The following is an 11441-nucleotide window of genomic DNA, read 5'->3' on the forward strand; positions in this document are numbered from 1 at the left end:
TATTAAATATATATATTAATTACTCATATAATAAATTTTTAATAAAAATACTGAAAATAATAGGAATTATTTTTCCTAACAATTTTTGTAATGATTGTAGACATTGTAAGTGAAACATAAAAGATGGGTCTCATTGTGTCTTTAAAAGATAGATGATAGCCTTTAATATGATCATTAAAATGCTTTTGAACACGAAGCAAGTAAAATGAGTTTAAAAGCATAGAATTAGGAAAAGGACCCATTCATTTCCATTATTTTCATCAGAGTTATGCATACAGTTTAAACAGTGAAATAGTTCTGCAAGCTTTAGTAAAAAACAAACATCAGTCCCCTGCCTGGCTCCACCTACCCCAATCCCACTTCCTACAGCAACCACTTTCAAGTCTCTAAGCTATTTCTTGTTTGCTTCTATTTCCCTAAATAACATGAACTCCCTGTGACATAATCTGTCACACATTAACTTTTCAGTTTTAGATATTATCTATTGTCATCTCACTCTGAAAAATGAGAATTTGATTCTCATTTACCCACACCCATTACCCAACATAGATGTATAATAATTTTAGTTGTATCAGAATTTAGAGTTTACATTATTATAATCATGAAAAAACTACTTACTGCTAAGTAAGTTAGTAACATGATTACTTTTCCTTCCATTCAGTTTTTCTTCCCTCTGAAGTTATAACTGTAGTTTTTTTAATTGAAGTATCATTGATTTACAATATTGTATTAATTTCAGATGTACAACAGTGATCCAATATTTTTATAGATTACACTCCATTTAAAGTTATTATAAAATATTGGCTATATTCCCTATGTTGTACAATATATCCTTGTAGCTTATGTATTTTATACATAGTATTTCATACCTCTTAATCCCCTACCCCTATCTTGTCCCTCCCCCCTTACCTCTCCCCACTGGTAACCGCTAGTTTGTTCTCTACATGAGTCTGTTTCAGTTTTGTTATATTCATTCGTTTCACTTTTTAGATTCCACATATAAGTGATAACATACGCTATCTGTCTTTCCCTGTCTGATTTATTTCAGTAAGCATAATACCCTCTGGGGTATTATGGGTCCATCCATGTTGTTGCAAAAGGCAACATTTCATTCTTTTCTTATGGCTGAGTAATATTCCATTGTATGTATACACCACATCTTCTTTACCCATTCATCTGATGATGGACACTTAGGTTGCTTCTATGTCTTGGCTATTGTAAATAATGCTGCTATGAATATAGGGGTGCATATATTTTTTCTAATTAGTGTTTTTGTTTTCTTCAGATAAATACCCAGGAGTAGAATTGTTGTATCATATGGTAGTTCTTTTTTCAGTTTTTTGAGGAATCTCCATACTGTTTTCCACAGTGGCTACACCAATTTACATTCCCACCAACAGTGCACAAGGATTCACTTTTCTCTACATCCTCACCAACACTTGTCATTTGTTGTCTCTTTGATAACAGCCATTCTGACAGGTGTGAGATGATCTCATTGCAGTTTGAATTTTCATTTCTCTAATGGTTAGTGATGTTGAGCATCTTTTCATGTGCCTGTTGCCCATCTGTATGTCTTCTTTGGGAAAATGTCTATTCAGATACTCTGACCATAATTTTACTTCCAAATTTTGAATATATTGTTTCCAGTGTTGCTGTTGTTAAGAAGTCTGATGCTGGGCTTCCCTGGTGGCGCAGTGGTTGAGAGTCCACCTGCTGATGCAGGGGACATGGGTTCGTGCCCCAGTCCGGGAAGATCCCACATGCCGTGGAGCGGCTGGGCCCATGAGCCACGGCCACTGAGCCTGCGCGTCCAGAGCCTATGCTCCGCAACGGGAGAGGTCACAACAGTGAGAGGCCCACATACAGCAAAAAAAAAAAAAAAAAAGAAGTCTGATGCTATTCTGATTCTTTATAAGTAGTCTGGAGAATTTTAGGATTCTCTCTTTGTCCTCAGAGTTGTAAAATGGTATGAAGCTGTGCTCAATGTGGGTGTATTTTCATCCATTGTCCTAAGCATTTGGCAGGCCTTTTCAGTTTGGAAACTCACATCCCTCAGTTCTAGAAAAATTCCCTAAATTAGCTAACAATTTCTTCCTCCCTCTAGTTTCTCTGTTTGTATTTTTGGAACTCCTATTATTTAGACATGAGACCATTAATACCTTTTCCTTCATACTAATCTCTTTGTCTTTGTTCTTTACTTCTTGAGGTATTTCCTCAATTTTATCTCCCAATCTTTCCATTCAGCTTTCCATTTTTCATTATTGCTATTATATTTTCTATTTTGTTCTTTGGAATTTCTCTTCTTAATAGTATTTTGTTCTTGTTCCTTTGATGCAATGTCTCCCCCTATTGATCTGAGGATATAATTTTAAGTTTTACTCTCTGAACAGAGAATTTCTCCAAATTGGTTTTTTTTCTATGTGTTTGTTTTAGTCTCTATTTTTTACATTAGCGGAATTTGTGGGCTGTTTGCTTATACTTTAGGGACTCAAAAGCTTTTTTGAAAACTCTGTGTGAGTGAGTGGGACTTGCTGCTGACAGTGGGCCTCTCTGCAGGGTCAGCTGATGGGGCTCAATTTTTGTAAAACACCAGTGTCAGTATCTTGAGGTCTTTTCACCTGACCTGGTTCAGTGCTTCATAGAGCAATCTTCCTATTGCTTGCCTGGAGGAAATAACCTGGATACAAATATTCTAGGCTGTGACTGTGGAAAGATGGTTGAGGGTCTCACTTTCCATGTGTAACTAACTGTTCTCTTATCCTCCTATTTTCAGCAAACTCCACTTCCAACTGCACTTGCAGTCCCCCAGTCAGAGACCCTCATGTTTCCCTCTTCAGAGAAAGAACCTCCAGTTCTGCTGAGGTGAGAGACATGGAATCACCTGGCCATGAGGAGGGCATCTTGGGTTCTGAGTGCTTCTTAAACAGACTTTCGACAATTCTTCTAAATTTTAGTCACACCTCTGGTACACCAGAACCTCTGGAACAAATTCCTAAGCCTCTGGGAGTTCTGAGTTACTTTTTGACTTTCCCCATTGCTGGCTTAGGCTTTAGCTTTCTTGGATTTATTAGGTTAGTTATCACTCCTTTTGCTTAGAGCTTCCCAAATGTGGTTACCATCTCCTCTACCATTCTGTTTTGTCTTTGCTAATGTACATTTTTATTTTTATTTAAATATCTTCAACATCATTTATAAGATTTACATTTATTCATTTTGTCATTTTGTTTTATATTTTTATGGTTTGCGCTTCTTTCTTGTTTTTTATCTTTTTTCTCTATAAATCAGATTTTATTTACTTTTCTCTAGTTTTTGAAAAGTCAGTATTCCATTTTTAATTCTCCAAACAGTTAACCCTATTTTCCCTAAAACATTCTTTAACTTATATTTCTCAAATCCACAAGAATCAAATGTGTAATTCTATCTTTTGAGTTTCCCCTATTTAAGATAAGGAATTAGCATACCTCTCCATCACTCGCCTCTGTTATGTCCTTTCTTACTTCTTTCTCTGTTATTGAGATATTTTGAATGTTTGGATCCAGATTATCATTCATAATTTTTACATAACTTCTCTAGAGTAATTCTGACTGTTTTAACCCGGCTCCCCACAAAACAGAGCCTAAGGCAAAGCTTGTGGAACTAATGCTTTGTTGGAGGGTTCAGTCCCAGGGGAGCAACAGTGAGGGGAAAAAGTAAAACAATGAAGGAAGTAAACAGAAGGTGGCAAGTTGTGCTTGGCTTCAGGAGAAACAGCTGGTTTCTTGGTCACACAGGACATCTTTGGAGAAGCCAAGGGAAGTTCTGGATTTTGGAACAACTGGGAGGAAGAAGAGTGAACAACTTATGTGCTCAGTCCTATCTCTTTCCTCCCACTGCTCAAAATATGCTCAATAGGAGTTAACTACCCCACACTTCTAGTTTGTGACATGGGCCCCTACTGGCAGCTACTGGAGAATCCAGAGCCTATGTGGATTCCATTGAGCCATACAGCTCCCACTGTAACATGTATGACAGAGGCCATGCCAAAGCTGGCCATTAATACCTGCCTGGGAAGGCTGAGCCAGCTGGTGGTGTCAGAAGACAAAATGCAGTTGGAGCAATCAAGACTTATTATTGAAGGAAAGGCAAGAGCCTTTGACAAGGTTGCTTGGGCTGGGAAGCAGAGCAAGTGCTGAGCCATAGGGGTCAAGAAATGGAAAGGATCTGAAGACTTGCATAAATGAGTGCATTACACTTGTGTTTATCTTCTGTGGCCATATTTATAGTTCTTTAGATTTATGTCTTCATTTAACTCGTTTAGTGCTTATTGCCAGTCCTTCTTATCTCTCAGTTGACAGAAAAATAGCTTGTAGTAATTATCTCCTGTAATTTGGTGTGGCAACAGAGAAGTGCAAGGCTAACATGATTTTTTCTTCTTTCTAGGCAACATCTTTTATTTCCTTCATGGATGTCTGGACTACTACTTCTATAGCGCTGTAATTTAAAAACAGTGTCAGGGGGCTTCCCTGGTGGCGCAGTGGTTAAGAATCCGCCTGCCAATGCAGGGGACACGGGTTTGAGCCCTGGGCCAGGAAGATCCCACATGCTGTGGAGCAACTAAGCCCGTGTGCCACAACTGCTGAACCTGTGCTCTGGAGCCCCCGAGGCACAACGACTGAAGCCCGTGGGCCTAGAGCCCGTGCTCCACAACAAGAGAAGCCACCGCAGTGAGAAGCCTGTGTACCAAAGGAAGAGTGTCCCCCACTCGATGCAACTAGAGAAAGCCCGCATGCAGCAAGGAAGACCCAACACAGCCAAAAATTAATAAATAAAATAAATAAATTTATTGAAAAAATAAAAACAGTGACAGGCCATGTCTAAATGTAGGTCTTTGTCATTTATTTTTGCCAAAAACATGGCTATTCCTTTCTGTCTGCATCTATGGGCTTTTTTCTCATCAAGAAAGTGTTCTTCCCATCAAACATTTGATTTTTCTCCCATTTGTTTTGGTTTCCTCTTCATGAATACCTATTACCTTTTCTCGCCTTTAGCTGTATCACCTACCTCTGACCTTTCTCTCTTTATCCTGGAGTGTCTCAAATAAACCTCATTATGTATTCAATATTCCTCCAGAATCAAGTTTTTCTTCATTGCCAATGTGGATATTTTAATTCTGTGGTTGTATAATTTTTGTATCATTCCATTCCTCCTTTACTTCATTCGTAACATTCTATTGACTTTCCACTTCAGCCTGTTGTCTTACATCTTTCTTCTCATACTCCGGATGCATGTTTATAGAACATGCATGGCTTTTTGTACTCTAAGGATGCAAGTAGCCTCTTAAAGTTTTCTTTTGGATCATGCTTTTCCTTTGAGTCTTTATGATGCCATTTCCTTTCCCTTGCTCTGAAATATTCTGTCATAGGCTCCATGTCAACTTTTTCCTCTACTCATAAGTAAGAGTCCTTAGACTTAGTGTTTATCAGCAGACAAAATGTGTATATTTCCCTTGGTCCTATTCCCTACCCACTTGTATGTATGCCATTTCTTATTTCAATTTCCATGTCTACTAGGCATGCACCTACCATTGTTTGCTCTACTGGCTTTTCCTACCCCACTGTTTGATCATCCGTTACTCTGAAATGATGGAGCACATGAAAAACTACAATATCCTCAGTGTGCACTGCTCTTAGGTTCATCCTCTCTCTGCCCCTACCTACAATGCTGTACTAGATTGGGACATTTCTCAACATGTAGTCCACTATCTTTTTCCTGCCCAGCTGTTTTTTGGAGCTCATCTCTGTGGATGTAGAACAACAGGACAAGGCAATGGAGGTAAAGGGAGGAAGAGAGAAAGGTGATTAATACAATTCTGGCTGCCTCAAAAAGTGGTGCCTACCAGGTAAAGTGATAAGCACAAAATTTCTAGTTGGTGTAGGCCCTTGATCTGAGGCAGAGTGCAAAGAGATAGATACTATGTATCTTATATCCTTTTTCAGACAGTGTCTGAATTATATGATAAAACTTGACTAGGCCTTGAAAGGAAGCCTAGGTAGGAATTTCTTTATCCAGCTCAATATTAAATTTAGGGATTTTTGGAGGCCCTGAACCAAGATGGCAGAGTAGAAGGACATGCTCTCACTCCCTCTTGTGAGAACACCAGAATCACAACTAGCTGCTGGATAATCATCTACAGAAAGACACTGGAACTCACCAAAAAAGATACCCCACATCCAAAGACAAAGGAGAAGCCACAATGAGATGGTAGGAGGGGTGCAATCACAATAAAATCAAATCCTATAACTGGTGGGTGGGTGACTCACAGACTGGAGAACACTTATACCACAGAAGTCCACCCATTGGAGTGAAGGTTCTGAGCCCCACGTCAGGCTTCCCAACCTGGGGGTCCGGCAACGGGAGGAGGAATTCCTAGAGAATCAGACTTTGAAGGCTAGTGGGATATGATTGCAGGACTTCAACAGGACTGGGGGAAACAGAGCCTCCACTCTTGGAGGGCACACACAAAGTAGTGTGCACATCAGGACCCAGGGGAAGGAGCAGTGACCCCAGGGGAGACTGAACCAGAGCTACCTGCTAGTGTTGGAGGGTCTCCTGCAGAGGTGGGGGGTGGCTGTGGCTCACCACGGGGACTAGGACACTGGCAGCACAAGTTCTGGGGAGTACTTCTTGGCGTGAGCCATCCCAGAGTCTGCCATTAGCCCCACCAAAGAGCCCAGGTAGGCGCCAGTGTTGGGTTGCCTCAGGCCAAACAACCAAGAGGGAGGGAACCCAGCCCCAGCCATCAGCAGTCAAGTGGATTAAAGTTTTACTGAGCTCTGCTCACCAGAGAAACAGTCAGCTCTACCCACTACCAGTCCCTCCCATCAGGAAACTTGCACAAGCCTCTTACATAGCCTATCCACCAGAGGGCAGACAGCAGGAGCAAGGAGAACTACAATCCTGCAGCATGTGGAACAAAACCCACAGTCACAGAAAGATGGACAAGATGAAAAGGCAGAGGGCTATGTACCAGATGAAGGAACAAGATAAAACCCCAGAAAAACAACTAAATGAAATGGAGATAGGCAACCTTCCAGAAAAATAATTCAGAATAATGATAGTGAAGATGATCCAGGACCTCGGAAAAAGAATGGAGGCAAAGATTGAGAAGATGCAAGAAATGTTTCACAAAGACCTAGAAGAATTAAAGAACAAACAAACAGAGATGAACAATACAATAACTGAAATGAAAACCACACAAGAAGGAAACAATAGCAGAATAACTGAGGCAGAAGAACGGATAAGTGACCTGGAAGACAGAATGGTGGAATTCACTGCTGCGGAATACAATAAAGAAAAAAGAATGAAAAGAAATGAAGACAGCCTAAGAGACCTCTGGGACAACATTAAATGCAACAACATTCACATTATAGGGGTCCCAGAATGAGAAGGGAGAGAGAAGGGCCAGAGAAAATATTTGAAGAGATTATAGCTGAAAAATTCCCTAACATGGGAAAGGAGATAGCCACCCAAGTCCAGGAAGCGCAGAGAGTCCCATATATGATAAACCCAAGGAGAAACACGCTGAGACACATATTAACCAAATTGGCAAAAATTAAAGACAAAGAAAAATTACTGAAAGCAGCAAGGGAAAAATGACAAATAACATACAAGGGAACTCCCATAAGGTTAACAGCTGATTTCACAGCAGAAACTCTACAAGCCAGAGGGAGTATATCATGCCGATATACTTAAAGTGATGAAAGGGAAGAACCTACAACCAAGATTACTCTACCCGGCAAGGATCTCATTCAGATTCGATGGAGAAATCAAAAGCTTTACAGACAAGCAAAACCTAAGAGAATTCAGCACCACCAAACCAGCTCTACAACAAATGCTAAAGGAACTTCTCTAAGTGGGAAACACAAGAGAAGAAAAGGACCTACAAAAACAAACCCAAAACAATTAAGAAAATGGTCATAGGAACATACATATCGATAATTACCTTAAACATGAATGGATTAAATGCTCCAACCAAAAGACAAAGGCTTGTTGAATGGATACAAAAACAAGACCCATCTATATGCTATCTACAAGAGACCCACTTCAGACGTAGGGACACATACAGACTGAAAGTGAGGGGATGGAAAAAGATAGTCCATGCAAATGGAAATCAAAAGAAAGCTGGAGTAGCAATACTCATATCAGATAAAATAGACTTTAAAATAAAGAATGTTACAAGAGACAAGGAAGGACATTACATAATGATCAAGGGATCAATCCAAGAAGGAGATATAACAATTCTAAATATATATGCACCCAACATAGGAGCACCTCAACATATAAGGCAACTGCTAACAGCTATAAAAGACTAAATTGACAGTAACACAATAATAGTGGGGGACTTTAACACCTCACTTACACCAATGGACAGATCATCCAAAATGAAAATAAATAAGGAAACAGAAGCTTTAAATGACACAATAGACCAGATAGATTTAATTGATATTTATAGGACATTCCATCCAAAAACAGCAGATTACACTTTCTTCTCAAGTGCGCATGGAACATTCTCCAGGATAGATCACATCTTGGGTCACAAATCAAGCCTCAGTAAATTTAAGAAAAATGAAATCATATCAAGCATCTTTTCTGACAACAATTAGAGATTAGAAATGAATTACAGGGGAAAAAAACGTAAAAAACACAAACATATGGAGGCCAAACAATACGTTACTAAATAACCAAGAGATCACTGAAGAAAGCGAAGAGGAAATGAAAAAATCCCTAGAGACAAATGACAATGAAAACACGATGATCCAAAACTTATGGGATGCAGCAAAAGCAGTTCTAAGAGGGAAGTTTATAGCTATACAAGCCTACCTCAAGAAACAATAAAAATCTCAAATAAACAATCTAACCTCACACCTAAAGGAACTAGAGAAAGGATAACAAAAAAAAACCCAAAGTTAGTGGAAGGAAAGAAATCATGAAGACCAGAGCAGAAATAAATGAAATAGAAACAAAGAAAACAATAGCAAAGATCAATAAAACTAAGAGCTGTTTCTTTGAGAAGATAAACAAAATTGATAAACCATTATCCAGACTCATCAAGAAAAAGAGGGAGAGGACTCAAATCAATAATGTTAGAAATGAAAAAGGAGAAGATACAACAGACACCACAGAAATACAAAGCATCCTAAGAGACTACTACAAGCAACTCTATGCCAATAAAATGGACAACCTGGAAGAAATGGACAAATTCTTAGAAAGGTATAACCTTCCAAGACTGAACCAGGAAGAAATAGAAAAGATGAACAGACCAATCACAAGTAATGAAATTGAAACTGTGATTAAAAATCTTCCAACAAACAAAAGTCCAGGACCAGATGGCTTCACAGGTGAATTCTATCAAACATTCAGACAAGAGCTAACACCCATCCTTCTCAAACTCTTCCAAAAAATTGCAGAGGAAGGAACACTCCCAAACCCATTCTATGAGGCTACCATCACCCTGATACCAAAACCAGACAAAGATACTATGAAAAAAGAAAATGACAGACCAGTATCACTGATGAATATAGAAGCAAAAATCCTCAATAAAATACTAGCAAACAGAATCCAACAACAAAACATTAAAAGGATCATACACCATGATCAAGTGGGATTTATCCCAGGGATGCAAGGATTCTTCAATATATGCAAATCAATCAATGTGATACACCATATTAACAAAGTGAAGAAGAAAAACCATATGATCATCTCAATAGATGCAGAAAAAGCTTTTGACAAAATTCAACACCCATTTATGATAAAAACTCTCCAGAAAGTGGGCATAGAGGGAACCTTCCTCAACATAATAAAGGCCATATATGACAAGCCCACAGCAAACATCATTCTCAATGGAGAAAAACTGAAAGCATTTCCTCTAAGATCAGGAACAAGACAAGGATGTCCACTCTCACCACTATTATTCAACATAGTTTTGGAAGTCCTAGCCACAGCAATCAGAGAAGAAAAAGAAAGAAAAGGAATACAAGTTGGAAAAGAAGAAGTAAAACTGTCACTGTTTGCAGATGACATGATACTATACATAGAGAATCCTAAAGATGCCAACAGAAAACTACTAGAGCGAATCAATGAATTTGGTAAAGTTGCAGGATACAAAATTAATGCACAGAGCTCCGGGGCCAGGCCTGCCCCACTGTCGCGGAGCCTCTCACCCGGCCGCCCGTGGCTGTGCACGCCGTGGCCGCCGCACCGCGGGTCAGCACGTGCACAGCCCCTGCCTCCCAGCAGCGCAGAGCAGCCCCCTGTTCCGGCCCCACAGAGCGCAGTGCCCTCCTGGTGGTGGTGCGATGCTGTGCTTCCTGAGGGGAATGGCCTTCATCCCCATCCTCCTGGTGACCTGGTCGTCCTCCACCTTCATCATCTCCTACGTGGTCGCCGTGCTCTCCGGGCACGTCAGCCCCTTCCTCCCCTACATCAGTGATACAGGAACAACACCTCCAGAGAGTGGAATTTTTGGATTTATGATAAACTTCTCTGCATTTCTTGGTGCAGCCACGATGTACACAAGATATAAAATAGTAGAGAAGCAAAACCAAACCAGCTATTTCAGCACTCTTGTTTTTAACTTGGTGTCGTTAGTTCTAGGACTGGTGGGATGCATCAGAATGGGCATTGTAGCCAATTTCCAGGAGTTAGCTGTCCCCATGGTACACGATGGCGGTGCCTTTTTGGCATTTGTCTGTGGTGTTATGTACACACTCCTGCAATCCATCATCTCTTACAAATCATATCCCCAGTGGAGCAGCCTTTCCACATGCCGCATACGGATGGCCACCTCTGCCGTTTCCTCTGCAGCCGTCATCCCCAGAGCTATAGGGACTTCCCTGGTGGTGGAGTGGTGAAGGATCCACCTGCCAATTCAGGGGACATGGGTTTGAGCCCTGGTCCAGGAAGATCCCACATGCTGAGGAGCAACTAAGCCCATGCACCACAACTACTGAGCCTGCATGCCACAACTACTGAAGCCCACGTGCCTAGAGCCCATGTTCCACCACAAGAGAAGCCACCGCAATGAGAAGCCTGCGCACCGCAATAAAGAGTAGCTCCCGCTCGCTGCAACTAGACAAAGCCCGCACGCAGAAAAGAAGGCCCAACGCAACCAAAAAGAAATAAATAAAATTTCTTAAAAAAAAAATTAATGCACAGAAATCTCTTGCATTCCTATACAGTAATGATGAAAAATCTGAAAGAGAAATTAAGGAAACACTACCATTTACCACTACAACAAAAAGAATGAAATACCTAGGAATAAACCTACCTAGGGAGACAAAAGACCTGTATGCAGAAAACTATAAGTCATTGATGAAAGAAATTAAAGATGATACCAACAGATGGAGAAACATACCATGTTCTTGGATTGGAAGAATCAATATCGTGAAAATGACTATACTACC

The 11441-nt window shown here is 40.2% G+C and overlaps 1 pseudogene; it reads left to right on the top strand.

The window, feature by feature from the left end:
* The first annotated feature begins 10334 nt into the window (after window positions 1–10334).
* On the top strand, window positions 10335–10889 carry LOC138414008 (DNA damage-regulated autophagy modulator protein 1 pseudogene; annotated as a pseudogene).
* The last annotated feature ends 552 nt before the right edge of the window (window positions 10890–11441 follow it).

The sequence above is a fragment of the Delphinus delphis genome, chromosome 1, assembly GCF_949987515.2.
Source record: "Delphinus delphis chromosome 1, mDelDel1.2, whole genome shotgun sequence".
In the NCBI taxonomy this organism is placed as follows: domain Eukaryota; kingdom Metazoa; phylum Chordata; class Mammalia; order Artiodactyla; family Delphinidae; genus Delphinus; species Delphinus delphis.